Source organism: Oncorhynchus nerka, linkage group LG14 (assembly GCF_034236695.1).
Source record: "Oncorhynchus nerka isolate Pitt River linkage group LG14, Oner_Uvic_2.0, whole genome shotgun sequence".
Lineage (NCBI taxonomy): Eukaryota > Metazoa > Chordata > Actinopteri > Salmoniformes > Salmonidae > Oncorhynchus > Oncorhynchus nerka.
This window is the reverse complement of record NC_088409.1, coordinates 67,442,485-67,470,431: the sequence shown is the minus strand read 5'-3', so window position 1 is coordinate 67,470,431 and position 27,947 is coordinate 67,442,485. Positions and strand designations below refer to the sequence as shown.

The 27,947-nt window shown below is 34.8% G+C and overlaps 1 protein-coding gene across 1 annotated transcript in view; it reads left to right on the top strand.

The window, feature by feature from the left end:
- The first annotated feature begins 2,664 nt into the window (after positions 1–2,664).
- The window catches only part of LOC115141268 (stAR-related lipid transfer protein 13-like), a 153,116-nt gene continuing 127,833 nt past the window's right edge, over positions 2,665–27,947 (top strand). The window contains exon 1 of the mRNA XM_065000305.1: positions 2,665–2,811. The gene's annotated coding sequence lies outside the window, so the exon portion shown is untranslated. The remainder of the gene's footprint in view (positions 2,812–27,947) is intronic.

Below are 27,947 nucleotides of genomic sequence, written 5' to 3'. Positions count from 1 at the left end.
TTTCCACAGAAACCAAAAAGGTTTCTACCTTGAACCAAACAGGGTTCTCATATGGGACAGCCGAAGATCCCATTTTTGCAACCCTTTTTTCTAAGTGTGTACAGATCAACCATACTAATAAATAACCATCCATTTGTCACGCCCTGACCATAGAGAGCCCTCTGTGTTCTTTATGGTGTTTTAGGTCAGGGCGTGACTAGGGGTTTTTCTAGTTTTCATTTTCTATGTTGGTGTGAGTATGGTTCCCATTTGGAGGCAGCTGATGATCGTTGCCTCTAATTGGGGATCAAACTTAGTGTGGTCCTTTTCCCACCTGCGTTGTGGGATAGTGTTTGTGTTTAGTGCTATGTGCACTACGAACTTTGGCGGGAGTCGCCAAGGAGTATAGGAGGACAGCGACGACGCCGGGGTCCGCGGCCACAGAAACCCCAACATTTCGGTCGATGCAATGAGAGAGCCAGAGACCGTCGGGGAGTCGATGGAGCAGTGTGAGGAGGGAGATGGGAGAGAGATGATGGTTAGGTGTATTCTGCAGCGCATTCACCCTGAAGAGCACCTTCCCCAGCCCGGTATGTCCTGTGCCGGCTTTCCCACACTTGCCCTGAAGAGCGTGTCATCAGTCCGGTGAAACCTCTGCCGGCTCCACGCACCAGGCCTCCAGTGCTCCTCCCCAGCCCGGTACATCCTGTGACGGCTCCCCGCAATCGCCCTGAAGAGCGTGTCATCAGTCCGGTGAAACCTGTGCCGGCTCCACGCACCAGGCCTCCAGTGTGCCTTCCCAGCCCGGTACGTCCTGTGCCGGCTCACAGTCCAGGCCTTCCAGCGACGGTTCACAGGCCAGACCTTCCAGCGATGGTTCACAGTCCAGACCTTCCAGCGACGGTTCACAGTCCAGAGTTTCCAGCGACGGCTCACAGTCCAAAGCTTCCAGCGACGGTTCACAGTCCAGAGTTTCCAGCGATGGTTCACAGTCCAGAGCTTCCAGCGACGGTTCACAGTCCAGACCTTCCAGCGACGGTTCACAGTCCAGAGTTTCCAGCGACGGCTCACAGTCCAAAGCTTCCAGCGACGGTTCACAGTCCAGAGTTTCCAGCGATGGTTCACAGTCCAGAGCTTCCAGCGACGGTTCACAGTCCAGACCTTCCAGCGACGGTTCACAGTCCAGAGTTTCCAGCGACGGTTCACAGTCCAGACCTTCCAGCGATGGTTCACAGTCCAGACCTTCCAGCGAAGGTTCACAGTCCAGAGTTTCCAGCGACGGTTCACAGTCCAGACCTTCCAGCGATGGTTCACAGTCCAGACCTTCCAGCGAAGGTTCACAGTCCAGAGTTTCCAGCGACGGTTCACAGTCCAGACCTTCCAGCGATGGTTCACAGTCCAGACCTTCCAGCGACGGTTCACAGTCCAGACCTTCCAGCGATGGTTCACAGTCCGGTGCCATGGCCGCCGCCTTCCTCTGCTCCGGTGCCCAGTCCAGGCACAGCGTCCAGTCCCGCTCCATAGCCGGAGTCTTCCTCTGCTCCGGTGTCCATCCCAGGCACGATGTCCAGTCCCGCTCCATGGCCGGAGCCTTCCTCTGCGCCGGTGCACAGTCCAGGCACGGCACGGCGTCCAGTCCCGCTCCATGGCCGGAGCCTTCCTCTGCTCCGGTGTCCATCCCAGGCACGGCGTCCAGTCCCGCTCCATGGTCGGAGTTTTCCTCTGCTCCGGTGTCCATCCCAGGCACAGCGTCCAGTCCCGCTCCATGGTCGGAGCCTTCCTCTGCGCCGGTGCACAGTCCAGGCACAGCGTCCAGTCCCGCTCCATAGCCGGAGTCTTCCTCTGCTCCGGTGTCCATCCCAGGCACGACGTCCAGTCCCGCTCCATGGCCGGAGCCTTCCTCTGCGCCGGTGCACAGTCCAGGCACGGCACGGCGTCCAGTCCCGCTCCATGGTCGGAGCCTTCCTCTGCTCCGACCATGGAGCCCACCATAACGCGCCCCATCTAGGTTCAGGATTTGCGGTCGGAGTCCGCACCTTTGGGGGGGACTCCGAGAGCTCTTTGACCATAGAGAGCCCTCGGGGTTCTAATCAATAATCATTCATTTCACCATACAAATTAACCATACTAATACATCATCATTCATTACACCATGCAGATCAACCATACTAATCAATGGACTTCTAGCTCTCCATACATACAGAAGGCAAAGTTCTTGTACAGAGAATATGAGGACAGTTGCAAAGGCATTCATGACTGAGTTTAAGCTGTAGCATGACCTCACAGTTGGGGTTAGTGTATCTATCTGTGAAATGTAGGGAATGCAGTTACTGATGTAACTTTGTTATCAGCTTGTTTGGAAAGAGCTGTCTGAAAAAAGCCTCCCTTTGTACCCTGAGACAGATGGGGATCCCTACACAGAGTGGAGTGCTAATGGAATGTGTGTGTGTACAGCTGCTGCTGTCAAGGGTAGCTATATTCCTGTGTGCAGAGATGTCACTGCCATAGTGTCAGAAACGGATCCAGACTTGAACGTTGCGACTGCAGCCAGATGTTATGATTCATTGCTAGCAGCTTCTCTCTGGGGCTGTGTTCCAAATGGCACCATATTCCCTCCATAATGCAAAACGTTTGACCAAAGCCCTGTGAACCCTGGTCAAAAGTAGTGTAATGCATAGGAAATAGGGTGCCATTTGGAATGCAGCCTGAATATGAGCTCCGCTGGACTCTGGCTTCACCCTGCTGTACTTAGTTCACTGCTAGTAGGAGAGTCAGAACGGGAGAGACGAAACACACTTACAAAATACTAGCTTAGTAAATCTGTGCTTAAAGGTAAAGTTATTACTATTCTTTTAGTTGAGATGGATGTGTGTGATGGATCTGAACCCGAGGACAGCAGGCAGTCTTTGAGAAATGTCGCTGTGAGGTGTTTATGACTTGGAACTAATGTTTTTTTTAGTCCGTTTGTATTAATGCAGTATCTTCTCTAATGCAGTATCTTCTATGTATCTTCTCTAATGCAGTGTCTTCTTTAATGCATTATCTTTTAAGTATATTCTCTGATGCAATGTCTTCTCTAATGCAGTATCTTTTAAGTATATTCTCTGATGCAATGTCTTATCTAATGCAGTGTCTTTTCTAATGCAGTATCTTCTCTAATGCAGTATCTTCTATATTGCTGTATCTTCTCTGTATCCTCTCTAATGCAGTGTCTTATCCGTATCCTCTCCAATGCTGTATCTTATCTGTATCCTCTCTAATGCAGTACCTTATACGTATCCTCTCTAATGCAGTGTCTTATCCGTATCCTCTCTAATGCAGTGTCTTATCCGTATCCTCTCCAATGCTGTATCTTCTCTGTATCCTCTCTAATGCAGTACCTTATCCGTATCCTCTCTAATGCAGTACCTTATACGTATCATCTCCAATGCTGTATCTTCTATAACACTGTATCTTCTCTGTATCCTCTCTAATGCAGTACCTTATCTGTATCCTCTCTAATGCAGTACCTTATCTGTATCCTCTCCAATGCTGTATCTTCTATATTGCTGTATCTTCTCTGTTTGTTTAATGTTGTAACGTTCTCTTCTATCTTTGTTTTGCTGTATCTCCCATGTATCCTCTCTAATGCAAGTACCTTATCTGTATCTTCTCCAATGCTGTATCTTCTATATTACTGTATCCTCTCTGTATCCTCTCTAATGCAGTACCTTATCTGTATCCTCTCTAATGCAGTACCTTAGCTGTATCCTCTCTAATGCAGTACCTTATCCGTATCCTCTCCAATGCTGTATCTTCTCTGTATCCTCTCTAATGCAGTACCTTATCCGTATCCTCTCTAATGCAGTACCTTATACGTATCATCTCCAATGCTGTATCTTCTATAACACTGTATCTTCTCTGTATCCTCTCTAATGCAGTACCTTATCTGTATCCTCTCTAATGCAGTACCTTATCTGTATCCTCTCCAATGCTGTATCTTCTATATTGCTGTATCTTCTCTGTTTGTTTAATGTTGTAACGTTATCTTCTATCTTTGTTTTGCTGTATCTTGTCTGTATCCTCTCTAATGCAGTACCTTATCTGTATCCTCTCCAATGCTGTATCTTCTATATTACTGTATCTTATCCGTATCCTCTCTAATGCAGTACCTTATCCGTATCCTCTCCAATGCTGTATCTTCTATATTACTGTATCTTCTCTGTATCCTCTATAATGCAGTACCTTATCTGTATCCTCTCCAATGCTGCATCTTCTATATTGCTGTATCTTCTCTGTTTGTTTAATGTTGTAACGTTCTCTTCTATCTTTGTTTTGCTGTATCTTCTCTGTTTTTAATGCTGTATCTTATCTGTTAGTAATGCTGTATCTTGTCTGTTAGTAATGCTGTATCTTGTCTGTTTTTAATGCTGTATCCTGTCTGTTTTTAATGCTGTATCTTATCTGTTTTTAATGCTGTATCTTGTCTGTTTTTAATGCTGTATCTTGTCTGTTAGTAATGCTGTATCTTGTCTGTTAGTAATGCTGTATCTTGTCTGTTTTTAATGCTGTATCTTGTCTGTTTTTAATGCTGTATCTTGTCTGTTAGTAATGCTGTATCTTGTCTGTTAGTAATGCTGTATCTTGTCTGTTAGTAATGCTGTATCTTGTCTGTTAGTAATGCTGTATCTTGTCTGTTTTTAATGCTGTATCTTGTCTGTTAGTAATGCTGTATCTTGTCTGTTTTTTAATGCTGTATCTTGTCTGTTTTTAATGCTGCATCTTGTCTGTTTTTAATGCTGTATCTTGTCTGTTTTTAATGCTGTATCTTGTCTGTTTTTAATGCTGTATCTTGTCTGTTAGTAATGCTGTATCTTGTCTGTTAGTAATGCTGTATCTTGTCTGTTAGTAATGCTGTATCTTGTCTGTTTTTAATGCTGTATCTTGTCTGTTTTTAATGCTGCATCTTGTCTGTTTTTAATGCTGTATCTTGTATGTTAGTAATGCTGTATCTTGTCTGTTAGTAATGCTGTATCTTGTCTGTTAGTAATGCTGTATCTTGTCTTAGTAATGCTGTATCTTGTCTGTTAGTAATGCTGTATCTTGTCTGTTTTTAATGCTGTATCTTGTCTGTTAGTAATGCTGTATCTTGTCTTAGTAATGCTGTATCTTGTCTGTTAGTAATGCTGCATCTTGTCTGTTTTTAATGCTGTATCTTGTCTGTTTTTAATGCTGTATCTTGTCTGTTTTTAATGCTGTATCTTGTCTGTTAGTAATGCTGTATCTTGTCTGTTTTTAATGCTGTATCTTGTATGTTAGTAATGCTGTATCTTGTCTGTTTTTAATGCTGTATCTTGTCTGTTAGTAATGCTGTATCTTGTCTGTTAGTAATGCTGTATCTTGTCTTAGTAATGCTGTATCTTGTCTGTTAGTAATGCTGCATCTTGTCTGTTTTTAATGCTGTATCTTGTCTGTTTTTAATGCTGTATCTTGTCTGTTTTTAATGCTGTATCTTGTCTGTTAGTAATGCTGTATCTTGTCTGTTTTTAATGCTGTATCTTGTATGTTAGTAATGCTGTATCTTGTCTGTATCTTGTCTGTTTTTAATGCTGTATCTTGTCTGTTAGTAATGCTGTATCTTGTCTGTTTTTAATGCTGTATCTTGTCTGTTTTTAATGCTGTATCTTGTCTGTTTTTAATGCTGTATCTTGTCTGTTTTTAATGCTGTATCTTGTCTGTTTTTAATGCTGTATCTTGTCTGTTTTTAATGCTGTATCTTGTCTGTTTTTAATGCTGTATCTTGTCTGTTAGTAATGCTGTATCTTGTCTGTTTTTAATGCTGTATCTTGTCTGTTAGTAATGCTGTATCTTGTCTTAGTAATGCTGTATCTTGTCTGTTTTTAATGCTGTATCTTGTCTGTTTTTAATGCTGTATCTTGTCTGTTAGTAATGCTGTATCTTGTCTGTTAGTAATGCTGTATCTTGTCTGTTTTTAATGCTGCATCTTGTCTGTTTTTAATGCTGTATCTTGTCTGTTTTTAATGCTGTATCTTGTCTGTTAGTAATGCTGTATCTTGTCTGTTAGTAATGCTGTATCTTGTCTGTTAGTAATGCTGTATCTTGTCTGTTTTTAATGCTGTATCTTGTCTGTTTTTAATGCTGTATCTTGTCTGTTTTTAATGCTGTATCTTGTCTGTTAGTAATGCTGTATCTTGTCTGTTTTTAATGCTGTATCTTGTCTGTTTTTAGTGCTGCATCTTGTCTGTTTTTAATGCTGTATCTTGTCTGTTAGTAATGCTGTATCTTGTCTGTTAGTAATGCTGTATCTTGTCTGTTAGTAATGCTGTATCTTGTCTGTTTTTAATGCTGTATGTCTGTATCTTGTCTGTTAGTAATGCTGTATCTTGTCTGTTTTTAATGCTGTATCGTATCTGTTAGTAATGCTGTATCTTGACTTAGTAATGCTGTATCTTGTCTGTTTTTAATGCTGTATCTTGTCTGTTTTTAATGCTGTATCTTGTCTGTTTTTAATGCTGTATCTTGTCTGTTAGTAATGCTGTATCTTGTCTGTTAGTAATGCTGTATCTTGTCTGTTTTTAATGCTGTATCTTGTCTGTTTTTAATGCTGTATCTTGTCTGTTTTTAATGCTGTATCTTGTCTGTTTTTAATGCTGTATCTTGTCTGTTTTTAATTCTGTATCTTGTCTGTTAGTAATGCTGTATCTTGTCTGTTTTTAATGCTGTATCTTGTCTGTTTTTAATGCTGTATCTTGTCTGTTAGTAATGATGTATCTTGTCTGTTAGTAATGCTGTATCTTGTCTGTTTTTAATGCTGTATCTTGTCCGTTTTTAATGCTGTATCTTGTCTGTTAGTAATTCTGTATCTTGTCTGTTAGTAATGCTGTATCTTGTCTGTTTTTAATGCTGTATCTTGTCTGTTTTTAATACTGTATCTTGTCTGTTTTTAATGCTGTATCTTGTCTGTTAGTAATGCTGTATCTTGTCTGTTAGTAATGCTGTATCTTGTCTGTTAGTAATGCTGTATCTTGTCTGTTTTTAATGCTGTATCTTGTCTGTTTTTAATGCTGTATCTTGTCTGTTTTTAATGCTGTATCTTGTCTGTTAGTAATGCTGTATCTTGTCTGTTAGTAATGCTGTATCTTGTCTGTTAGTAATGCTGTATCTTGTCTGTTAGTAATGCTGTATCTTGTCTGTTAGTAATGCTGTATCTTGTCTGTTTTTAATGCTGTATCTTGTCTGTTAGTAATGCTGTATCTTGTCTGTTTTTAATGCTGTATCTTGTCTGTTTTTAATGCTGCATCTTGTCTGTTTTTAATGCTGTATCTTGTCTGTTTTTAATGCTGTATCTTGTCTGCTTTTTGTCTGTTTTTATGCTGTATCTTGTCTGTTAGTAATGCTGTATCTTGTCTGTTAGTAATGCTGTATCTTGTCTGTTAGTAATGCTGTATCTTGTCTGTTTTTAATGCTGTATCTTGTCTGTTAGTAATGCTGTATCTTGTCTGTTTTTAATGCTGTATCTTGTCTGTTTTTAATGCTGCATCTTGTCTGTTTTAAATGCTGTATCTTGTCTGTTAGTAATGCTGTATCTTGTCTGTTAGTAATGCTGTATCTTGTCTGTTAGTAATGCTGTATCTTGTCTTAGTAATGCTGTATCTTGTCTGTTTTTAATGCTGTATCTTGTCTGTTAGTAATGCTTCTTGTCTTAAATGCTGTATCTTGTCTGTTAGTAATGCTGTATCTTGTCTTAGTAATGCTGTATCTTGTCTGTTAGTAATGCTGCATCTTGTCTGTTTTTAATGCTGTATCTTGTCTGTTAGTAATGCTGTATCTTGTCTGTTAGTAATGCTGTATCTTGTCTGTTAGTAATGCTGTATCTTGTCTGTTTTTAATGCTGTATCTTGTCTGTTTTTAATGCTGTATCTTGTCTGTTTTTAATGCTGTATCTTGTCTGTTTTTGTATCTTGTCTGTTTTCTTATCTTGTCTGTTTTTAATGCTGTATCTTGTCTGTTAGTAATGCTGTATCTTGTCTGTTTTTAATGCTGTATCTTGTCTGTTAGTAATGCTGTATCTTGTCTTAGTAATGCTGTATCTTGTCTGTTTTTAATGCTGTATCTTGTCTGTTTTTAATGCTGTATCTTGTCTGTTTTTAATGCTGTATCTTGTCTGTTAGTAATGCTGTATCTTGTCTGTTTTTAATGCTGTATCTTGTCTGTTAGTAATGCTGTATCTTGTCTTAGTAATGCTGTATCTTGTCTGTTTTTAATGCTGTATCTTGTCTGTTTTTAATGCTGTATCTTGTCTGTTTTTAATGCTGTATCTTGTCTGTTTTTAATGTTGTATCTTGTCTGTTAGTAATGATGTATCTTGTCTGTTAGTAATGCTGTATCTTGTCTGTTAGTAATGCTGTATCTTGTCTGTTTTTAATGCTGTATCTTGTCTGTTAGTAATGCTGTATCTTGTCTGTTTTTAATGCTGTATCTTGTCTGTTAGTAATGCTGTATCTTGTCTTAGTAATGCTGTATCTTGTCTGTTTTTAATGCTGTATCTTGTCTGTTTTTAATGCTGTATCTTGTCTGTTAGTAATGCTGTATCTTGTCTGTTAGTAATGCTGTATCTTGTCTGTTTTTAATGCTGCATCTTGTCTGTTTTTAATGCTGTATCTTGTCTGTTTTTAATGCTGTATCTTGTCTGTTAGTAATGCTGTATCTTGTCTGTTTTTAATGCTGTACCTTGTCTGTTAGTAATGCTGTATCTTGTCTGTTTTTAATGCTGTATCTTGTCTGTTAGTAATGCTGTATCTTGTCTTAGTAATGCTGTATCTTGTCTGTTTTTAATGCTGTATCTTGTCTGTTTTTAATGCTGTATCTTGTCTGTTAGTAATGCTGTATCTTGTCTGTTAGTAATGCTGTATCTTGTCTGTTTAATGCTGTATCTTGTCTGTTTTTAATGCTGCATCTTGTCTGTTTTTAATGCTGTATCTTGTCTGTTTTTAATGCTGTATCTTGTCTGTTAGTAATGCTGTATCTTGTCTGTTAGTAATGCTGTATCTTGTCTGTTAGTAATGCTGTATCTTGTCTGTTAGTAATGCTGTATCTTGTCTGTTTTTAATGCTGTATCTTGTCTGTTTTTAATGCTGTATCTTGTCTGTTTTGCTGTATCTTGTCTGTTAGTAATGCTGTATCTTGTCTGTTTTTAATGCTGTATCTTGTCTGTTTTTAGTGCTGCATCTTGTCTGTTTTTAATGCTGTATCTTGTCTGTTAGTAATGCTGTATCTTGTCTGTTAGTAATGCTGTATCTTGTCTGTTAGTAATGCTGTATCTTGTCTGTTTTTAATGCTGTATCTTGTCTGTTAGTAATGCTGTATCTTGTCTGTTTTTAATGCTGTATCGTATCTGTTAGTAATGCTGTATCTTGTCTTAGTAATGCTGTATCTTGTCTGTTTTTAATGCTGTATCTTGTCTGTTTTTAATGCTGTATCTTGTCTGTTTTTAATGCTGTATCTTGTCTGTTAGTAATGCTGTATCTTGTCTGTTAGTAATGCTGTATCTTGTCTGTTTTTAATGCTGTATCTTGTCTGTTTTTAATGCTGTATCTTGTCTGTTTTTAATGCTGTATCTTGTCTGTTTTTAATGCTGTATCTTGTCTGTTTTTAATTCTGTATCTTGTCTGTTAGTAATGCTGTATCTTGTCTGTTTTTAATGCTGTATCTTGTCTGTTTTTAATGCTGTATCTTGTCTGTTAGTAATGATGTATCTTGTCTGTTAGTAATGCTGTATCTTGTCTGTTTTTAATGCTGTATCTTGTCTGTTTTTAATGCTGTATCTTGTCTGTTAGTAATTGTATATTGTCTGTTAGTAATGCTGTATCTTGTCTGTTTTTAATGCTGTATCTTGTCTGTTTTTAATGCTGTATCTTGTCTGTTTTTAATGCTGTATCTTGTCTGTTAGTAATGCTGTATCTTGTCTGTTAGTAATGCTGTATCTTGTCTGTTTTTAATGCTGTATCTTGTCTGTTTTTAATGCTGTATCTTGTCTGTTAGTAATGCTGTATCTTGTCTGTTAGTAATGCTGTATCTTGTCTGTTAGTAATGCTGTATCTTGTCTGTTAGTAATGCTGTATCTTGTCTGTTTTTAATGCTGTATCTTGTCTGTTAGTAATGCTGTATCTTGTCTGTTAGTAATGCTGTATCTTGTCTGTTTTTAATGCTGCATCTTGTCTGTTTTTAATGCTGTATCTTGTCTGTTTTTAATGCTGTATCTTGTCTGTTAGTAATGCTGTATCTTGTCTGTTAGTAATGCTGTATCTTGTCTGTTAGTAATGCTGTATCTTGTCTGTTTTTAATGCTGTTTTCTTCTTGTCTGTTTTATCTTGCTGTATCTTGTCTGTTTTTAATGCTGTATCTTGTCTGTTAGTAATGCTGTATCTTGTCTGTTTTTAATGCTGTATCTTGTCTGTTTTTAATGCTGTATCTTGTCTGTTTTTAATGCTGTATCTTGTCTGTTAGTAATGCTGTATCTTGTCTGTTAGTAATGCTGTATCTTGTCTGTTAGTAATGCTGTATCTTGTCTGTTTTTAATGCTGTATCTTGTCTGTTTTTAATGCTGTATCTTGTCTGTTTTTAATGCTGTATCGTATCTGTTAGTAATGCTGTATCTTGTCTTAGTAATGCTGTATCTTGTCTGTTTTTAATGCTGTATCTTGTCTGTTTTTAATGCTGTATCTTGTCTGTTTTTAATGCTGTATCTTGTCTGTTAGTAATGCTGTATCTTGTCTGTTAGTAATGCTGTATCTTGTCTGTTTTTAATGCTGTATCTTGTCTGTTTTTAATGCTGTATCTTGTCTGTTTTTAATGCTGTATCTTGTTTGTTTTTAATGCTGTATCTTGTCTGTTTTTAATGCTGTATCTTGTCTGTTAGTAATGCTGTATCTTGTCTGTTTTTAATGCTGTATCTTGTCTGTTTTTAATGCTGTATCTTGTCTGTTAGTAATGATGTATCTTGTCTGTTAGTAATGCTGTATCTTGTCTGTTTTTAATGCTGTATCTTGTCCGTTTTTAATGCTGTATCTTGTCTGTTAGTAATTCTGTATCTTGTCTGTTAGTAATGCTGTATCTTGTCTGTTTTTAATGCTGTATCTTGTCTGTTTTTAATACTGTATCTTGTCTGTTTTTAATGCTGTATCTTGTCTGTTAGTAATGCTGTATCTTGTCTGTTAGTAATGCTGTATCTTGTCTGTTTTTAATGCTGTATCTTGTCTGTTTTTAATGCTGTATCTTGTCTGTTAGTAATGCTGTATCTTGTCTGTTTTTAATGCTGTTCTTGTCTGTTAGTAATGCTGTATCTTGTCTGTTAGTAATGCTGTATCTTGTCTGTTAGTAATGCTGTATCTTGTCTGTTTTTAATGCTGTATCTTGTCTGTTTAATGCTGTATCTTGTCTGTTTTTAATGCTGTATCTTGTCTGTTTTTAATGCTGTATCTTGTCTGTTTTTAATGCTGTATCTTGTCTGTTTTTAATGCTGTATCTTGTCTGTTTTTGCTGTAATCTGTTTAATGCTGTATCTTGTCTGTTAGTAATGCTGTATCTTGTCTGTTAGTAATGCTGTATCTTGTCTGTTAGTAATGCTGTATCTTGTCTGTTTTTAATGCTGTATCTTGTCTGTTAGTAATGCTGTATCTTGTCTGTTTTTAATGCTGTATCTTGTCTGTTTTTAATGCTGCATCTTGTCTGTTTTAAATGCTGTATCTTGTCTGTTAGTAATGCTGTATCTTGTCTGTTAGTAATGCTGTATCTTGTCTGTTAGTAATGCTGTATCTTGTCTTAGTAATGCTGTATCTTGTCTGTTAGTAATGCTGTATCTTGTCTGTTTTTAATGCTGTATCTTGTCTGTTAGTAATGCTGTATCTTGTCTTAGTAATGCTGTATCTTGTCTGTTAGTAATGCTGCATCTTGTCTGTTTTTAATGCTGTATCTTGTCTGTTTTTAATGCTGTATCTTGTCTGTTTTTAATGCTGTATCTTGTCTGTTAGTAATGCTGTATCTTGTCTGTTTTTAATGCTGTATCTTGTATGTTAGTAATGCTGTATCTTGTCTGTTTTTAATGCTGTATCTTGTCTGTTAGTAATGCTGTATCTTGTCTGTTAGTAATGCTGTATCTTGTCTGTTTTTAATGCTGCATCTTGTCTGTTTTTAATGCTGTAATGCTGTATCTTGTCTGTTTTTAATGCTGTATCTTGTCTGTTTTTAATGCTGTATCTTGTCTGTTAGTAATGCTGTATCTTGTCTGTTTTTAATGCTGTATCTTGTCTGTTAGTAATGCTGTATCTTGTCTGTTTTTAATGCTGTATCTTGTCTGTTTTTAATGCTGTATCTTGTCTGTTTTTAATGCTGTATCTTGTCTGTTTTTAATGCTGTATCTTGTCTGTTAGTAATGCTGTATCTTGTCTGTTTTTAATGCTGTATCTTGTCTGTTAGTAATGCTGTATCTTGTCTGTTTTAATGCTGTATCTTGTCTGTTTTTAATGCTGTATCTTGTCTGTTTTTAATGCTGTATCTTGTCTGTTTTTAATGCTGTATCTTGTCTGTTTTTAATGCTGTATCTTGTCTGTTAGTAATGCTGTATCTTGTCTGTTAGTAATGCTGTATCTTGTCTGTTAGTAATGCTGTATCTTGTCTGTTTTTAATGCTGTATCTTGTCTGTTAGTAATGCTGTATCTTGTCTGTTTTTAATGCTGTATCTTGTCTGTTAGTAATGCTGTATCTTGTCTTAGTAATGCTGTATCTTGTCTGTTTTTAATGCTGTATCTTGTCTGTTTTTAATGCTGTATCTTGTCTGTTAGTAATGCTGTATCTTGTCTGTTAGTAATGCTGTATCTTGTCTGTTTTTAATGCTGCATCTTGTCTGTTTTTAATGCTGTATCTTGTCTGTTTTTAATGCTGTATCTTGTCTGTTTTTAATGCTGTATCTTGTCTGTTTTTAATGCTGTATCTTGTCTGTTAGTAATGCTGTATCTTGTCTGTTTTTAATGCTGTATCTTGTCTGTTAGTAATGCTGTATCTTGTCTTAGTAATGCTGTATCTTGTCTGTTTTTAATGCTGTATCTTGTCTGTTTTTAATGCTGTATCTTGTCTGTTAGTAATGCTGTATCTTGTCTGTTAGTAATGCTGTATCTTGTCTGTTTTTAATGCTGCATCTTGTCTGTTTTTAATGCTGTATCTTGTCTGTTTTTAATGCTGTATCTTGTCTGTTAGTAATGCTGTATCTTGTCTGTTAGTAATGCTGTATCTTGTCTGTTAGTAATGCTGTATCTTGTCTGTTTTTAATGCTGTATCTTGTCTGTTTTTAATGCTGTATCTTGTCTGTTTTTAATGCTGTATCTTGTCTGTTAGTAATGCTGTATCTTGTCTGTTTTTAATGCTGTATCTTGTCTGTTTTTAGTGCTGCATCTTGTCTGTTTTTAATGCTGTATCTTGTCTGTTAGTAATGCTGTATCTTGTCTGTTAGTAATGCTGTATCTTGTCTGTTAGTAATGCTGTATCTTGTCTGTTTTTAATGCTGTATCTTGTCTGTTAGTAATGCTGTATCTTGTCTGTTTTTAATGCTGTATCGTATCTGTTAGTAATGCTGTATCTTGACTTAGTAATGCTGTATCTTGTCTGTTTTTAATGCTGTATCTTGTCTGTTTTTAATGCTGTATCTTGTCTGTTTTTAATGCTGTATCTTGTCTGTTAGTAATGCTGTATCTTGTCTGTTAGTAATGCTGTATCTTGTCTGTTTTTAATGCTGTATCTTGTCTGTTTTTAATGCTGTATCTTGTCTGTTTTTAATGCTGTATCTTGTTTGTTTTTAATGCTGTATCTTGTCTGTTTTTAATTCTGTATCTTGTCTGTTAGTAATGCTGTATCTTGTCTGTTTTTAATGCTGTATCTTGTCTGTTTTTAATGCTGTATCTTGTCTGTTAGTAATGATGTATCTTGTCTGTTAGTAATGCTGTATCTTGTCTGTTTTTAATGCTGTATCTTGTCCGTTTTTAATGCTGTATCTTGTCTGTTAGTAATTCTGTATCTTGTCTGTTAGTAATGCTGTATCTTGTCTGTTTTTAATGCTGTATCTTGTCTGTTTTTAATGCTGTATCTTGTCTGTTTTTAATGCTGTATCTTGTCTGTTAGTAATGCTGTATCTTGTCTGTTAGTAATGCTGTATCTTGTATCTTGTCTGTTTTTAATGCTGTATCTTGTCTGTTTTTAATGCTGTATCTTGTCTGTTAGTAATGCTGTATCTTGTCTGTTAGTAATGCTGTATCTTGTCTGTTAGTAATGCTGTATCTTGTCTGTTAGTAATGCTGTATCTTGTCTGTTTTTAATGCTGTATCTTGTCTGTTAGTAATGCTGTATCTTGTCTGTTTTTAATGCTGTATCTTGTCTGTTTTTAATGCTGCATCTTGTCTGTTTTTAATGCTGTATCTTGTCTGTTTTTAATGCTGTATCTTGTCTGTTTTTAATGCTGTATCTTGTCTGTTAGTAATGCTGTATCTTGTCTGTTAGTAATGCTGTATCTTGTCTGTTAGTAATGCTGTATCTTGTCTGTTTTTAATGCTGTATCTTGTCTGTTAGTAATGCTGTATCTTGTCTGTTTTTAATGCTGTATCTTGTCTGTTTTTAATGCTGCATCTTGTCTGTTTTAAATGCTGTATCTTGTCTGTTAGTAATGCTGTATCTTGTCTGTTAGTAATGCTGTATCTTGTCTGTTAGTAATGCTGTATCTTGTCTTAGTAATGCTGTATCTTGTCTGTTAGTAATGCTGTATCTTGTCTGTTTTTAATGCTGTATCTTGTCTGTTAGTAATGCTGTATCTTGTCTTAGTAATGCTGTATCTTGTCTGTTTTTAATGCTGTATCTTGTCTGTTTTTAATGCTGTATCTTGTCTGTTTTAATGCTGTATCTTGTCTGTTTTAATGCTGTATCTTGTCTGTTGCTGTATCTTGTAATGCTGTATCTTGTCTGTTAGTAATGCTGTATCTTGTCTGTTTTTAATGCTGTATCTTGTCTGTTTTTAATGCTGTATCTTGTCTGTTTTTAATGCTGTATCTTGTTTGTTTTTAATGCTGTATCTTGTCTGTTTTTAATGCTGTATCTTGTCTGTTAGTAATGCTGTATCTTGTCTGTTTTTAATGCTGTATCTTGTCTGTTTTTAATGCTGTATCTTGTCTGTTAGTAATGATGTATCTTGTCTGTTAGTAATGCTGTATCTTGTCTGTTTTTAATGCTGTATCTTGTCTGTTTTTAATGCTGTATCTTGTCTGTTAGTAATGCTGTATCTTGTCTGTTAGTAATGCTGTATCTTGTCTGTTTTTAATGCTGTATCTTGTCTGTTTTTAATGCTGTATCTTGTCTGTTTTTAATGCTGTATCTTGTCTGTTAGTAATGCTGTATCTTGTCTGTTAGTAATGCTGTATCTTGTCTGTTTTTAATGCTGTATCTTGTCTGTTTTTAATGCTGTATCTTGTCTGTTAGTAATGCTGTATCTTGTCTGTTAGTAATGCTGTATCTTGTCTGTTAGTAATGCTGTATCTTGTCTGTTAGTAATGCTGTATCTTGTCTGTTTTTAATGCTGTATCTTGTCTGTTTTTAATGCTGTATCTTGTCTGTTTTTAATGCTGTATCTTGTCTGTTTTTAATGCTGTATCTTGTCTGTTTTTAATGCTGTATCTTGTCTGTTTTTAATGCTGTATCTTGTCTGTTTTTAATGCTGTATCTTGTCTGTTAGTAATGCTGTATCTTGTCTGTTAGTAATGCTGTATCTTGTCTGTTAGTAATGCTGTATCTTGTCTGTTTTTAATGCTGTATCTTGTCTGTTAGTAATGCTGTATCTTGTCTGTTTTTAATGCTGTATCTTGTCTGTTTTTAATGCTGCATCTTGTCTGTTTTAAATGCTGTATCTTGTCTGTTAGTAATGCTGTATCTTGTCTGTTAGTAATGCTGTATCTTGTCTGTTAGTAATGCTGTATCTTGTCTTAGTAATGCTGTATCTTGTCTGTTAGTAATGCTGTATCTTGTCTGTTTTTAATGCTGTATCTTGTCTGTTAGTAATGCTGTATCTTGTCTTAGTAATGCTGTATCTTGTCTGTTAGTAATGCTGCATCTTGTCTGTTTTTAATGCTGTATCTTGTCTGTTTTTAATGCTGTATCTTGTCTGTTTTTAATGCTGTATCTTGTCTGTTTTTAATGCTGTATCTTGTCTGTTTTTAATGCTGTATCTTGTATGTTAGTAATGCTGTATCTTGTCTGTTTTTAATGCTGTATCTTGTCTGTTAGTAATGCTGTATCTTGTCTGTTAGTAATGCTGTATCTTGTCTGTTTTTAATGCTGCATCTTGTCTGTTTTTAATGCTGTATCTTGTCTGTTTTTAATGCTGTATCTTGTCTGTTTTTAATGCTGTATCTTGTCTGTTTTTAATGCTGTATCTTGTCTGTTTTTAATGCTGTATCTTGTCTGTTTTTAATGCTGTATCTTGTCTGTTAGTAATGCTGTATCTTGTCTGTAGTAATGCTGTATCTTGTCTGTTTTTAATGCTGTATCTTGTCTGTTTTTAATGCTGTATCTTGTCTGTTTTTAATGCTGTATCTTGTCTGTTAGTAATGCTGTATCTTGTCTGTTTTTAATGCTGTATCTTGTCTGTTAGTAATGCTGTATCTTGTCTTAGTAATGCTGTATCTTGTCTGTTTTTAATGCTGTATCTTGTCCGTTTTTAATGCTGTATCTTGTCTGTTTTTAATGCTGTATCTTGTCTGTTTTTAATGCTGTATCTTGTCTGTTAGTAATGATGTATCTTGTCTGTTTTTAATGCTGTATCTTGTCTGTTAGTAATGCTGTATCTTGTCTGTTTTTAATGCTGTATCTTGTCTGTTAGTAATGCTGTATCTTGTCTGTTAGTAATGCTGTATCTTGTCTGTTTTTAATGCTGTATCTTGTCTGTTTTTAATGCTGTATCTTGTCTGTTAGTAATGCTGTATCTTGTCTGTTAGTAATGCTGTATCTTGTCTGTTTTTAATGCTGCATCTTGTCTGTTTTTAATGCTGTATCTTGTCTGTTTTTAATGCTGTATCTTGTCTGTTTTAATGCTGTATCTTGTCTGTTAGTAATGCTGTATCTTGTCTGTTAGTAATGCTGTATCTTGTCTGTTTTAATGCTGTATCTTGTCTGTTAGTAATGCTGTATCTTGTCTGTTTTTAATGCTGTATCTTGTCTGTTTTTAGTGCTGCATCTTGTCTGTTTTTAATGCTGTATCTTGTCTGTTAGTAATGCTGTATCTTGTCTGTTAGTAATGCTGTATCTTGTCTGTTAGTAATGCTGTATCTTGTCTGTTTTTAATGCTGTATCTTGTCTGTTTTTAATGCTGTATCTTGTCTGTTTTTAATGCTGTATCTTGTCTGTTAGTAATGCTGTATCTTGTCTGTAGTAATGCTGTATCTTGTCTGTTTTTAATGCTGTATCTTGTCTGTTTTTAATGCTGTATCTTGTCTGTTTTTAATGCTGTTTTGTAATGCTGTATCTTGTCTGTTTTTAATGCTGTATCTTGTCTGTTAGTAATGCTGTATCTTGTCTGTTTTTAATGCTGTATCTTGTCTGTTTTTAATGCTGTATCTTGTCTGTTTTTAATGCTGCATCTTGTCTGTTTTTAATTCTGTATCTTGTCTGTTAGTAATGCTGTATCTTGTCTGTTTTTAATGCTGTATCTTGTCTGTTTTTAATGCTGTATCTTGTCTGTTTTTAATGCTGTATCTTGTCTGTTAGTAATGCTGTATCTTGTCTGTTTTTAATGCTGTATCTTGTCTGTTAGTAATGCTGTATCTTGTCTGGTAGTAATGCTGTATCTTGTCTGTTTTTAATGCTGTATCTTGTCCGTTTTTAATGCTGTATCTTGTCTGTTTTTAATGCTGTATCTTGTCTGTTTTTAATGTTGTATCTTGTCTGTTAGTAATGATGTATCTTGTCTGTTAGTAATGCTGTATCTTGTCTGTTAGTAATGCTGTATCTTGTCTGTTTTTAATGCTGTATCTTGTCTGTTAGTAATGCTGTATCTTGTCTTTTTAATGCTGTATCTTGTCTGTTTTTAATGCTGTATCTTGTCTGTTTTTAATGCTGTATCTTGTCTGTTAGTAATGCTGTATCTTGTCTGTTAGTAATGCTGTATCTTGTCTGTTTTTAATGCTGTATCTTGTCTGTTTTTAATGCTGTATCTTGTCTGTTTTGTTTTTAATGCTGTATCTTGTCTGTTTTTAATGCTGTATCTTGTCTGTTAGTAATGCTGTATCTTGTCTGTTAGTAATGCTGTATCTTGTCTGTTAGTAATGCTGTATCTTGTCTGTTTTTAATGCTGTATCTTGTCTGTTAGTAATGCTGTATCTTGTCTGTTTTTAATGCTGTATCTTGTCTGTTTTTAATGCTGTATCTTGTCTGTTTTTAATGCTGTATCTTGTCTGTTAGTAATGCTGTATCTTGTCTGTTAGTAATGCTGTATCTTGTCTGTTAGTAATGCTGTATCTTGTCTGTTTTTAATGCTGTATCTTGTCTGTTAGTAATGCTGTCTCTTGTCTGTTTTTAATGCTGTTCTTAATGCTGTTCTTGTCTGTTAGTAATGCTGTATCTTGTCTGTTTTAATGCTGTATCTTGTCTGTTTTTAATGCTGTATCTTGTCTGTTTTTAATGCTGTATCTTGTCTGTTTTTAATGCTGTATCTTGTCTGTTAGTAATGCTGTATCTTGTCTGTTAGTAATGCTGTATCTTGTCTGTTTTTAATGCTGTATCTTGTCTGTTTTTAATGCTGTATCTTGTCTGTTTTTAATGCTGTATCTTGTCTGTTTTTAATGCTGTATCTTGTCTGTTAGTAATGCTGTATCTTGTCTGTTTTTAATGCTGTATCTTGTCTGTTTTTAATGCTGTATCTTGTCTGTTAGTAATGCTGTATCTTGTCTGTTAGTAATGCTGTATCTTGTCTGTTTTTAATGCTGTATCTTGTCTGTTTTGCTGTATGCTGTATCTTGTCTGTTTTTAATGCTGTATCTTGTCTGTTAGTAATGCTGTATCTTGTCTGTTAGTAATGCTGTATCTTGTCTGTTTTTAATGCTGTATCTTGTCTGTTTTTAATGCTGTATCTTGTCTGTTTTTAATGCTGTATCTTGTCTGTTAGTAATGCTGTATCTTGTCTGTTAGTAATGCTGTATCTTGTCTGTTAGTAATGCTGTATCTTGTCTGTTTTTAATGCTGTATCTTGTCTGTTAGTAATGCTGTATCTTGTCTGTTTTTAATGCTGTATCTTGTCTGTTTTTAGTGCTGCATCTTGTCTGTTTTTAATGCTGTATCTTGTCTGTTAGTAATGCTGTATCTTGTCTGTTAGTAATGCTGTATCTTGTCTGTTAGTAATGCTGTATCTTGTCTGTTTTTAATGCTGTATCTTGTCTGTTAGTAATGCTGTATCTTGTCTGTTTTTAATGCTGTATCTTGTCTGTTTTCTGTTAGTAATGCTGTATCTTGTCTTAGTAATGCTGTATCTTGTCTGTTTTTAATGCTGTATCTTGTCTGTTTTTAATGCTGTATCTTGTCTGTTTTTAATGCTGTATCTTGTCTGTTAGTAATGCTGTATCTTGTCTGTTAGTAATGCTGTATCTTGTCTGTTTTTAATGCTGTATCTTGTCTGTTTTTAATGCTGTATCTTGTCTGTTTTTAATGCTGTATCTTGTCTGTTTTTAATGCTGTATCTTGTCTGTTTTAATGCTGTATCTTGTCTGTTAATGTAAATGCTGTATCTTGTCTGTTTTTAATGCTGTATCTTGTCTTGTCTGTTTTTAATGCTGTATCTTGTCTGTTTTTAATGCTGTATCTTGTCTGTTAGTAATGCTGTATCTTGTCTGTTTTTAATGCTGTATCTTGTCTGTTAGTAATGCTGTATCTTGTCTTAGTAATGCTGTATCTTGTCTGTTTAATGCTGTATCTTGTCTGTTTTAATGCTGTATCTTGTCTGTTTTTAATGCTGTATCTTGTCTGTTTTTAATGCTGTATCTTGTCTGTTTTTAATGCTGTATCTTGTCTGTTAGTAATGCTGTATCTTGTCTGTTAGTAATGCTGTATCTTGTCTGTTAGTAATGCTGTATCTTGTCTGTTTTTAATGCTGTATCTTGTCTGTTAGTAATGCTGTATCTTGTCTGTTTTAATGCTGTATCTTGTCTGTTTTTAATGCTGTATCTTGTCTGTTAGTCTGTTTTTAATGCTGTATCTTGTCTGTTAGTAATGCTGTATCTTGTCTGTTAGTAATGCTGTATCTTGTCTGTTTTTAATGCTGCATCTTGTCTGTTTTTAATGCTGTATCTTGTCTGTTTTTAATGCTGTATCTTGTCTGTTAGTAATGCTGTATCTTGTCTGTTAGTAATGCTGTATCTTGTCTGTTAGTAATGCTGTATCTTGTCTGTTTTTAATGCTGTATCTTGTCTGTTAGTAATGTATCTTGTCTGTATCTTGTCTGTTTTTAATGCTGTATCTTGTCTGTTTTTAATGCTGTATCTTGTCTGTTTTTAATGCTGTATCTTGTCTGTTAGTAATGCTGTATCTTGTCTGTTAGTAATGCTGTATCTTGTCTGTTTTTAATGCTGTATCTTGTCTGTTTTTAATGCTGTATCTTGTCTGTTAGTAATGCTGTATCTTGTCTGTTTTTAATGCTGTATCTTGTCTGTTAGTAATGCTGTATCTTGTCTTAGTAATGCTGTATCTTGTCTTGTTTTTAATGCTGTATCTTGTCTGTTTTTAATGCTGTATCTTGTCTGTTTTTAATGCTGTATCTTGTCTGTTAGTAATGCTGTATCTTGTCTGTTAGTAATGCTGTATCTTGTCTGTTTTTAATGCTGTATCTTGTCTGTTTTTAATGCTGTATCTTGTCTGTTTTTAATGCTGTATCTTGTCTGTCTGCTGTTCTTGTCTTTTAATGCTGTATCTTGTCTGTTTTTAATGCTGTATCTTGTCTGTTTTTAATGCTGTATCTTGTCTGTTTTTAATGCTGTATCTTGTCTGTTAGTAATGCTGTATCTTGTCTGTTTAATGCTGTATCTTGTCTGTTTTTAATGCTGTATCTTGTCTGTTTTTAATGCTGTATCTTGTCTGTTTTTAATGCTGTATCTTGTCTGTTAGTAATGCTGTATCTTGTCTGTTTTTAATGCTGTATCTTGTCTGTTTTTAATGCTGTATCTTGTCTGTTTTTAATGTCTGTTTTATCTTGTCTGTTTTAATGCTGTATCTTGTCTGTTTTAATGCTGTATCTTGTCTGTTAGTAATGCTTGTCTGTTATCTTGTCTGTTAGTAATGCTGTATCTTGTCTGTTTTTAATGCTGTATCTTGTCTGTTAGTAATGCTGTATCTTGTCTGTTTTTAATGCTGTATCTTGTCTGTTTTTAATGCTGCATCTTGTCTGTTTTTAATGCTGTATCTTGTCTGTTAGTAATGCTGTATCTTGTCTGTTAGTAATGCTGTATCTTGTCTGTTAGTAATGCTGTATCTTGTCTGTTTTTAATGCTGTATCTTGTCTGTTAGTAATGCTGTATCTTGTCTGTTTTTAATGCTGTATCTTGTCTGTTAGTAATGCTGTATCTTGTCTGTTTTAGTAATGCTGTATCTTGTCTGTTTTTAATGCTGTATCTTGTCTGTTTTTAATGCTGTATCTTGTCTGTTTTTAATGCTGTATCTTGTCTGTTTTTAATGCTGTATCTTGTCTGTTAGTAATGCTGTATCTTGTCTGTTTTTAATGCTGTATCTTGTCTGTTTTTAATGCTGTATCTTGTCTGTTTTTAATGCTGTATCTTGTCTGTTAGTAATGCTGTATCTTGTCTGTTAGTAATGCTGTATCTTGTCTGTTTTTAATGCTGTATCTTGTCTGTTTTTAATGCTGTATCTTGTCTGTTTTTAATGCTGTATCTTGTCTGTTTTTAATGCTGTATCTTGTCTGTTTTTAATGCTTGTCTGTTTTTATCTTGTCTGTTTTTAATGCTGTATCTTGTCTGTTTTTAATGCTGTATCTTGTCTGTTTTAATGCTGTATCTTGTCTGTTTTTAATGCTGTATCTTGTCTGTTTTTAATGCTGTATCTTGTCTGTTTTTAATGCTGTATCTTGTCTGTTAGTAATGCTGTATCTTGTCTGTCTGTTTTTAATGCTGTATCTTGTCTGTTAGTAATGCTGTATCTTGTCTGTTTTTAATGCTGTATCGTATCTGTTAGTAATGCTGTATCTTGTCTTAGTAATGCTGTATCTTGTCTGTTTTTAATGCTGTATCTTGTCTGTTTTTAATGCTGTATCTGGACTGTTTTTAATGCTGTATCTTGTCTGTTAGTAATGCTGTATCTTGTCTGTTAGTAATGCTGTATCTTGTCTGTTTTTAATGCTGTATCTTGTCTGTTTTTAATGCTGTATCTTGTCTGTTTTTAATGCTGCATCTTGTCTGTTTTTAATTCTGTATCTTGTCTGTTAGTAATGCTGTATCTTGTCTGTTTTTAATGCTGTATCTTGTCTGTTTTTAATGCTGTATCTTGTCTGTTTTTAATGCTGTATCTTGTCTGTTAGTAATGCTGTATCTTGTCTGTTTTAATGCTGTATCTTGTCTGTTTTTAATGCTGTATCTTGTCTGTTTTTAATGCTGTATCTTGTCTGTTAGTAATGCTGTATCTTGTCTGTTTTTAATGCTGTATCTTGTCTGTTTTTAATGCTGTATCTTGTCTGTTTTTAATGCTGTATCTTGTCTGTTTTTAATGCTGTATCTTGTCTGTTTTAATGCTGTATCTTGTCTGTTAGTAATGCTGTATCTTGTCTGTTAGTAATGCTGTATCTTGTCTGTTAGTAATGCTGTATCTTGTCTGTTTTTAATGCTGTATCTTGTCTGTTAGTAATGCTGTATCTTGTCTGTTTTTAATGCTGTATCTTGTCTGTTTTTAATGCTGTATCTTGTCTGTTTTTAATGCTGTAATCTTGTCTTGTCTGTTAGTAATGCTGTATCTTGTCTGTTAGTAATGCTGTATCTTGTCTGTTAGTAATGCTGTATCTTGTCTGTTTAATGCTGTATCTTGTCTGTTAGTAATGCTGTATCTTGTCTGTTTTTAATGCTGTATCTTGTCTGTTAGTAATGCTGTATCTTGTCTTTTTTAATGCTGTATCTTGTCTGTTTTAATGCTGTATCTTGTCTGTTTTTAATGCTGTATCTTGTCTGTTTTTAATGCTGTATCTTGTCTGTTTTTAATGCTGTATCTTGTCTGTTAGTAATGCTGTATCTTGTCTGTTTTTAATGCTGTATCTTGTCTGTTTTAATGCTGTATCTTGTCTGTTTTTAATGCTGTATCTTGTCTGTTAGTAATGCTGTATCTTGTCTGTTAGTAATGCTGTATCTTGTCTGTTTTTAATGCTGTATCTTGTCTGTTTTTAATGCTGTATCTTGTCTGTTTTTAATGCTGTATCTTGTCTGTTTTTAATGCTGTATCTTGTCTGTTTTTAATGCTGTATCTTGTCTGTTTTTAATGCTGTATCTTGTCTGTTAGTAATGCTGTATCTTGTCTTAGTAATGCTGTATCTTGTCTGTTTTAATGCTGTATCTTGTCTGTTTTTAATGCTGTATCTTGTCTGTTTTTAATGCTGTATCTTGTCTGTTTTTAATGCTGTATCTTGTCTGTTTTTAATGCTGTATCTTGTCTGTTAGTTAATGCTGTATCTTGTCTTTAGTAATGCTGTATCTTGTCTGTTTTTAATGCTGTATCTTGTCTGTTAGTAATGTTTTTAATGCTGTATCTTGTCTGTTTTTAATGCTGTATCTTGTCTGTTTTTAATGTTGTATCTTGTCTGTTAGTAATGATGTATCTTGTCTGTTAGTAATGCTGTATCTTGTCTGTTAGTAATGCTGTATCTTGTCTGTTTTTAATGCTGTATCTTGTCTGTTAGTAATGCTGTATCTTGTCTGTTTTTAATGCTGTATCTTGTCTGTTAGTAATGCTGTATCTTGTCTTAGTAATGCTGTATCTTGTCTGTTTTTAATGCTGTATCTTGTCTGTTTTTAATGCTGTATCTTGTCTGTTAGTAATGCTGTATCTTGTCTGTTTTTAATGCTGCATCTTGTCTGTTTTTAATGCTGTATCTTGTCTGTTTTTAATGCTGTATCTTGTCTGTTAGTAATGCTGTATCTTGTCTGTTAGTAATGCTGTATCTTGTCTGTTAGTAATGCTGTATCTTGTCTGTTTTTAATGCTGTATCTTGTCTGTTAGTAATGCTGTATCTTGTCTGTTTTTAATGCTGTATCTTGTCTGTTTTTAGTGCTGCATCTTGTCTGTTTTTAATGCTGTATCTTGTCTGTTAGTAATGCTGTATCTTGTCTGTTAGTAATGCTGTATCTTGTCTGTTAGTAATGCTGTATCTTGTCTGTTTTTAATGCTGTATCTTGTCTGTTAGTAATGCTGTATCTTGTCTGTTTTTAATGCTGTATCGTATCTGTTAGTAATGCTGTATCTTGTCTTAGTAATGCTGTATCTTGTCTTAGTAATGCTGTATCTTGTCTGTTAGTAATGCTGCATCTTGTCTGTTTTTAATGCTGTATCTTGTCTGTTTTTAATGCTGTATCTTGTCTGTTTTTAATGCTGTATCTTGTCTGTTAGTAATGCTGTATCTTGTCTGTTTTTAATGCTGTATCTTGTCTGTTAGTAATGCTGTATCTTGTCTGTTTTTAATGCTGTATCTTGTCTGTTAGTAATGCTGTATCTTGTCTGTTAGTAATGCTGTATCTTGTCTGTTTTTAATGCTGTATCTTGTCTGTTTTTAATGCTGTATCTTGTCTGTTTTTAATGCTGTATCTTGTCTGTTTTTAATGCTGTATCTTGTCTGTTTTTAATGCTGTATCTTGTCTGTTTTTAATGCTGTATCTTGTCTGTTTTTAATGCTGTATCTTGTCTGTTAGTAATGCTGTATCTTGTCTTAGTAATGCTGTATCTTGTCTGTTTTTAATGCTGTATCTTGTCTGTTTTTAATGCTGTATCTTGTCTGTTTTTAATGCTGTATCTTGTCTGTTAGTAATGCTGTATCTTGTCTGTTTTTAATGCTGTATCTTGTCTGTTAGTAATGCTGTATCTTGTCTTAGTAATGCTGTATCTTGTCTGTTTTTAATGCTGTATCTTGTCTGTTTTTAATGCTGTATCTTGTCTGTTTTTAATGCTGTATCTTGTCTGTTTTTAATGCTGTATCTTGTCTGTTAGTAATGATGTATCTTGTCTGTTAGTAATGCTGTATCTTGTCTGTTAGTAATGCTGTATCTTGTCTGTTTTTAATGCTGTATCTTGTCTGTTAGTAATGCTGTATCTTGTCTGTTTTTAATGCTGTATCTTGTCTGTTTTTAATGCTGTATCTTGTCTGTTAGTAATGCTGTATCTTGTCTGTTTTTAATGCTGTATCTTGTCTGTTTTTAATGCTGTATCTTGTCTGTTAGTAATGCTGTATCTTGTCTGTTTTTAATGCTGCATCTTGTCTGTTTTTAATGCTGTATCTTGTCTGTTTTTAATGCTGTATCTTGTCTGTTAGTAATTGTCTGTTTTTAATGCTGTATCTTGTCTGTTAGTAATGCTGTATCTTGTCTGTTAGTAATGCTGTATCTTGTCTGTTTTTAATGCTGTATCTTGTCTGTTTTTAATGCTTAGTAATGCTGTATCTTGTCTGTTTTTAATGCTGTATCTTGTCTGTTAGTAATGCTGTATCTTGTCTTAGTAATGCTGTATCTTGTCTGTTTTTAATGCTGTATCTTGTCTGTTTTTAATGCTGTATCTTGTCTGTTTTTAATGCTGTATCTTGTCTGTTAGTAATGCTGTATCTTGTCTGTTTTAATGCTGTATCTTGTCTGTTAGTAATGCTGTATCTTGTCTGTTTTTAATGCTGTATCTTGTCTGTTTTTAATGCTGTATCTTGTCTGTTGCTGTATCTTGTCTGTTTTTAATGCTGTATCTTGTCTGTTTTTATCTTGTCTTGTTTTTAATGCTGTATCTTGTCTGTTTTTAATGCTGTATCTTGTCTGTTAGTAATGCTGTATCTTGTCTGTTTTTAATGCTGTATCTTGTCTGTTTTTAATGCTGTATCTTGTCTGTTAGTAATGCTGTATCTTGTCTGTTAGTAATGCTGTATCTTGTCTGTTTTTAATGCTGTATCTTGTCTGTTTTTAATGCTGTATCTTGTCTGTTAGTAATGCTGTATCTTGTCTGTTAGTAATGCTGTATCTTGTCTGTTTTTAATGCTGTATCTTGTCTGTTTTTAATGCTGTATCTTGTCTGTCTGTTTTTAATGCTGTATCTTGTCTGTTAGTAATGCTGTATCTTGTCTGTTAGTAATGCTGTATCTTGTCTGTTTTTAATGCTGTATCTTGTCTGTTTTTAATGCTGTATCTTGTCTGTTTTTAATGCTGTATCTTGTCTGTTTGTCTGTTTTATGCTGTATCTTGTCTGTTAGTAATGCTGTATCTTGTCTGTTAGTAATGCTGTATCTTGTCTGTTTTTAATGCTGTATCTTGTCTGTTAGTAATGCTGTATCTTGTCTGTTTTTAATGCTGTATCTTGTCTGTTTTTAATGCTGCATCTTGTCTGTTTTTAATTGTCTGTTTTCTTGTCTTGTCTTTAATGCTGTATCTTGTCTGTTTTTAATGCTGTATCTTGTCTGTTAGTAATGTCTTGTCTGTTTTTAATGCTGTATCTTGTCTGTTAGTAATGCTGTATCTTGTCTGTTTTTAATGCTGTATCTTGTCTGTTAGTAATGCTGTATCTTGTCTGTTTTTAATGCTGTATCTTGTCTGTTTGTAATGCTGTATCTTGTCTGTTAGTAATGCTGTATCTTGTCTGTTAGTAATGCTGTATCTTGTCTGTTTTTAATGCTGTATCTTGTCTGTTAGTAATGCTGTATCTTGTCTGTTTTTAATGCTGTATCTTGTCTGTTTTTAATAATGCATCTTGTCTGTTTTTAATGCTGTATCTTGTCTGTTTTTAATGCTGTATCTTGTCTGTGTTTAATGCTGTATCTTGTCTGTTTTTAATGCTGTATCTTGTCTGTTAGTAATGCTGTATCTTGTCTGTTAGTAATGCTGTATCTTGTCTTAGTAATGCTGTATCTTGTCTGTTAGTAATGCTGTATCTTGTCTGTTTTTAATGCTGTATCTTGTCTGTTTTTAATGCTGTATCTTGTCTGTTTTTAATGCTGTATCTTGTCTGTTAGTAATGCTGTATCTTGTCTGTTTTTAATGCTGTATCTTGTCTGTTTTTAATGCTGTATCTTGTCTGTTTTTAATGCTGTATCTTGTCTGTTTTTAATGCTGTATCTTGTCTGTTAGTAATGCTGTATCTTGTCTGTTATGCTGTATCTTGTCTGTTAGTAATGCTGTATCTTGTCTGTTTTTAATTTAATGCTGTATCTTGTCTGTTAGTAATGCTGTATCTTGTCTGTTTTTAATGCTGTATCTTGTCTGTTTTTAATGCTGTATCTTGTCTGTTTTTAATGCTGTATCTTGTCTGTTTTTAATGCTGTATCTTGTCTGTTTTTAATGCTGTATCTTGTCTGTTTTTAATGCTGTATCTTGTCTGTTAGTAATGCTGTATCTTGTCTGTTAGTAATGCTGTATCTTGTCTTAGTAATGCTGTATCTTGTCTGTTAGTAATGCTGTATCTTGTCTGTTTTTAATGCTGTATCTTGTCTGTTAGTAATGCTGTATCTTGTCTGTTAGTAATGCTGTATCTTGTCTGTTAGTAATGCTGCATCTTGTCTGTTTTTAATGCTGTATCTTGTCTGTTTTTAATGCTGTATCTTGTCTGTTTTTAATGCTGTATCTTGTCTGTTTTAATGCTGTATCTTGTCTGTTTTTAATGCTGTATCTTGTATGTTAGTAATGCTGTATCTTGTCTGTTAGTCTGTTTTTAATGCTGTATCTTGT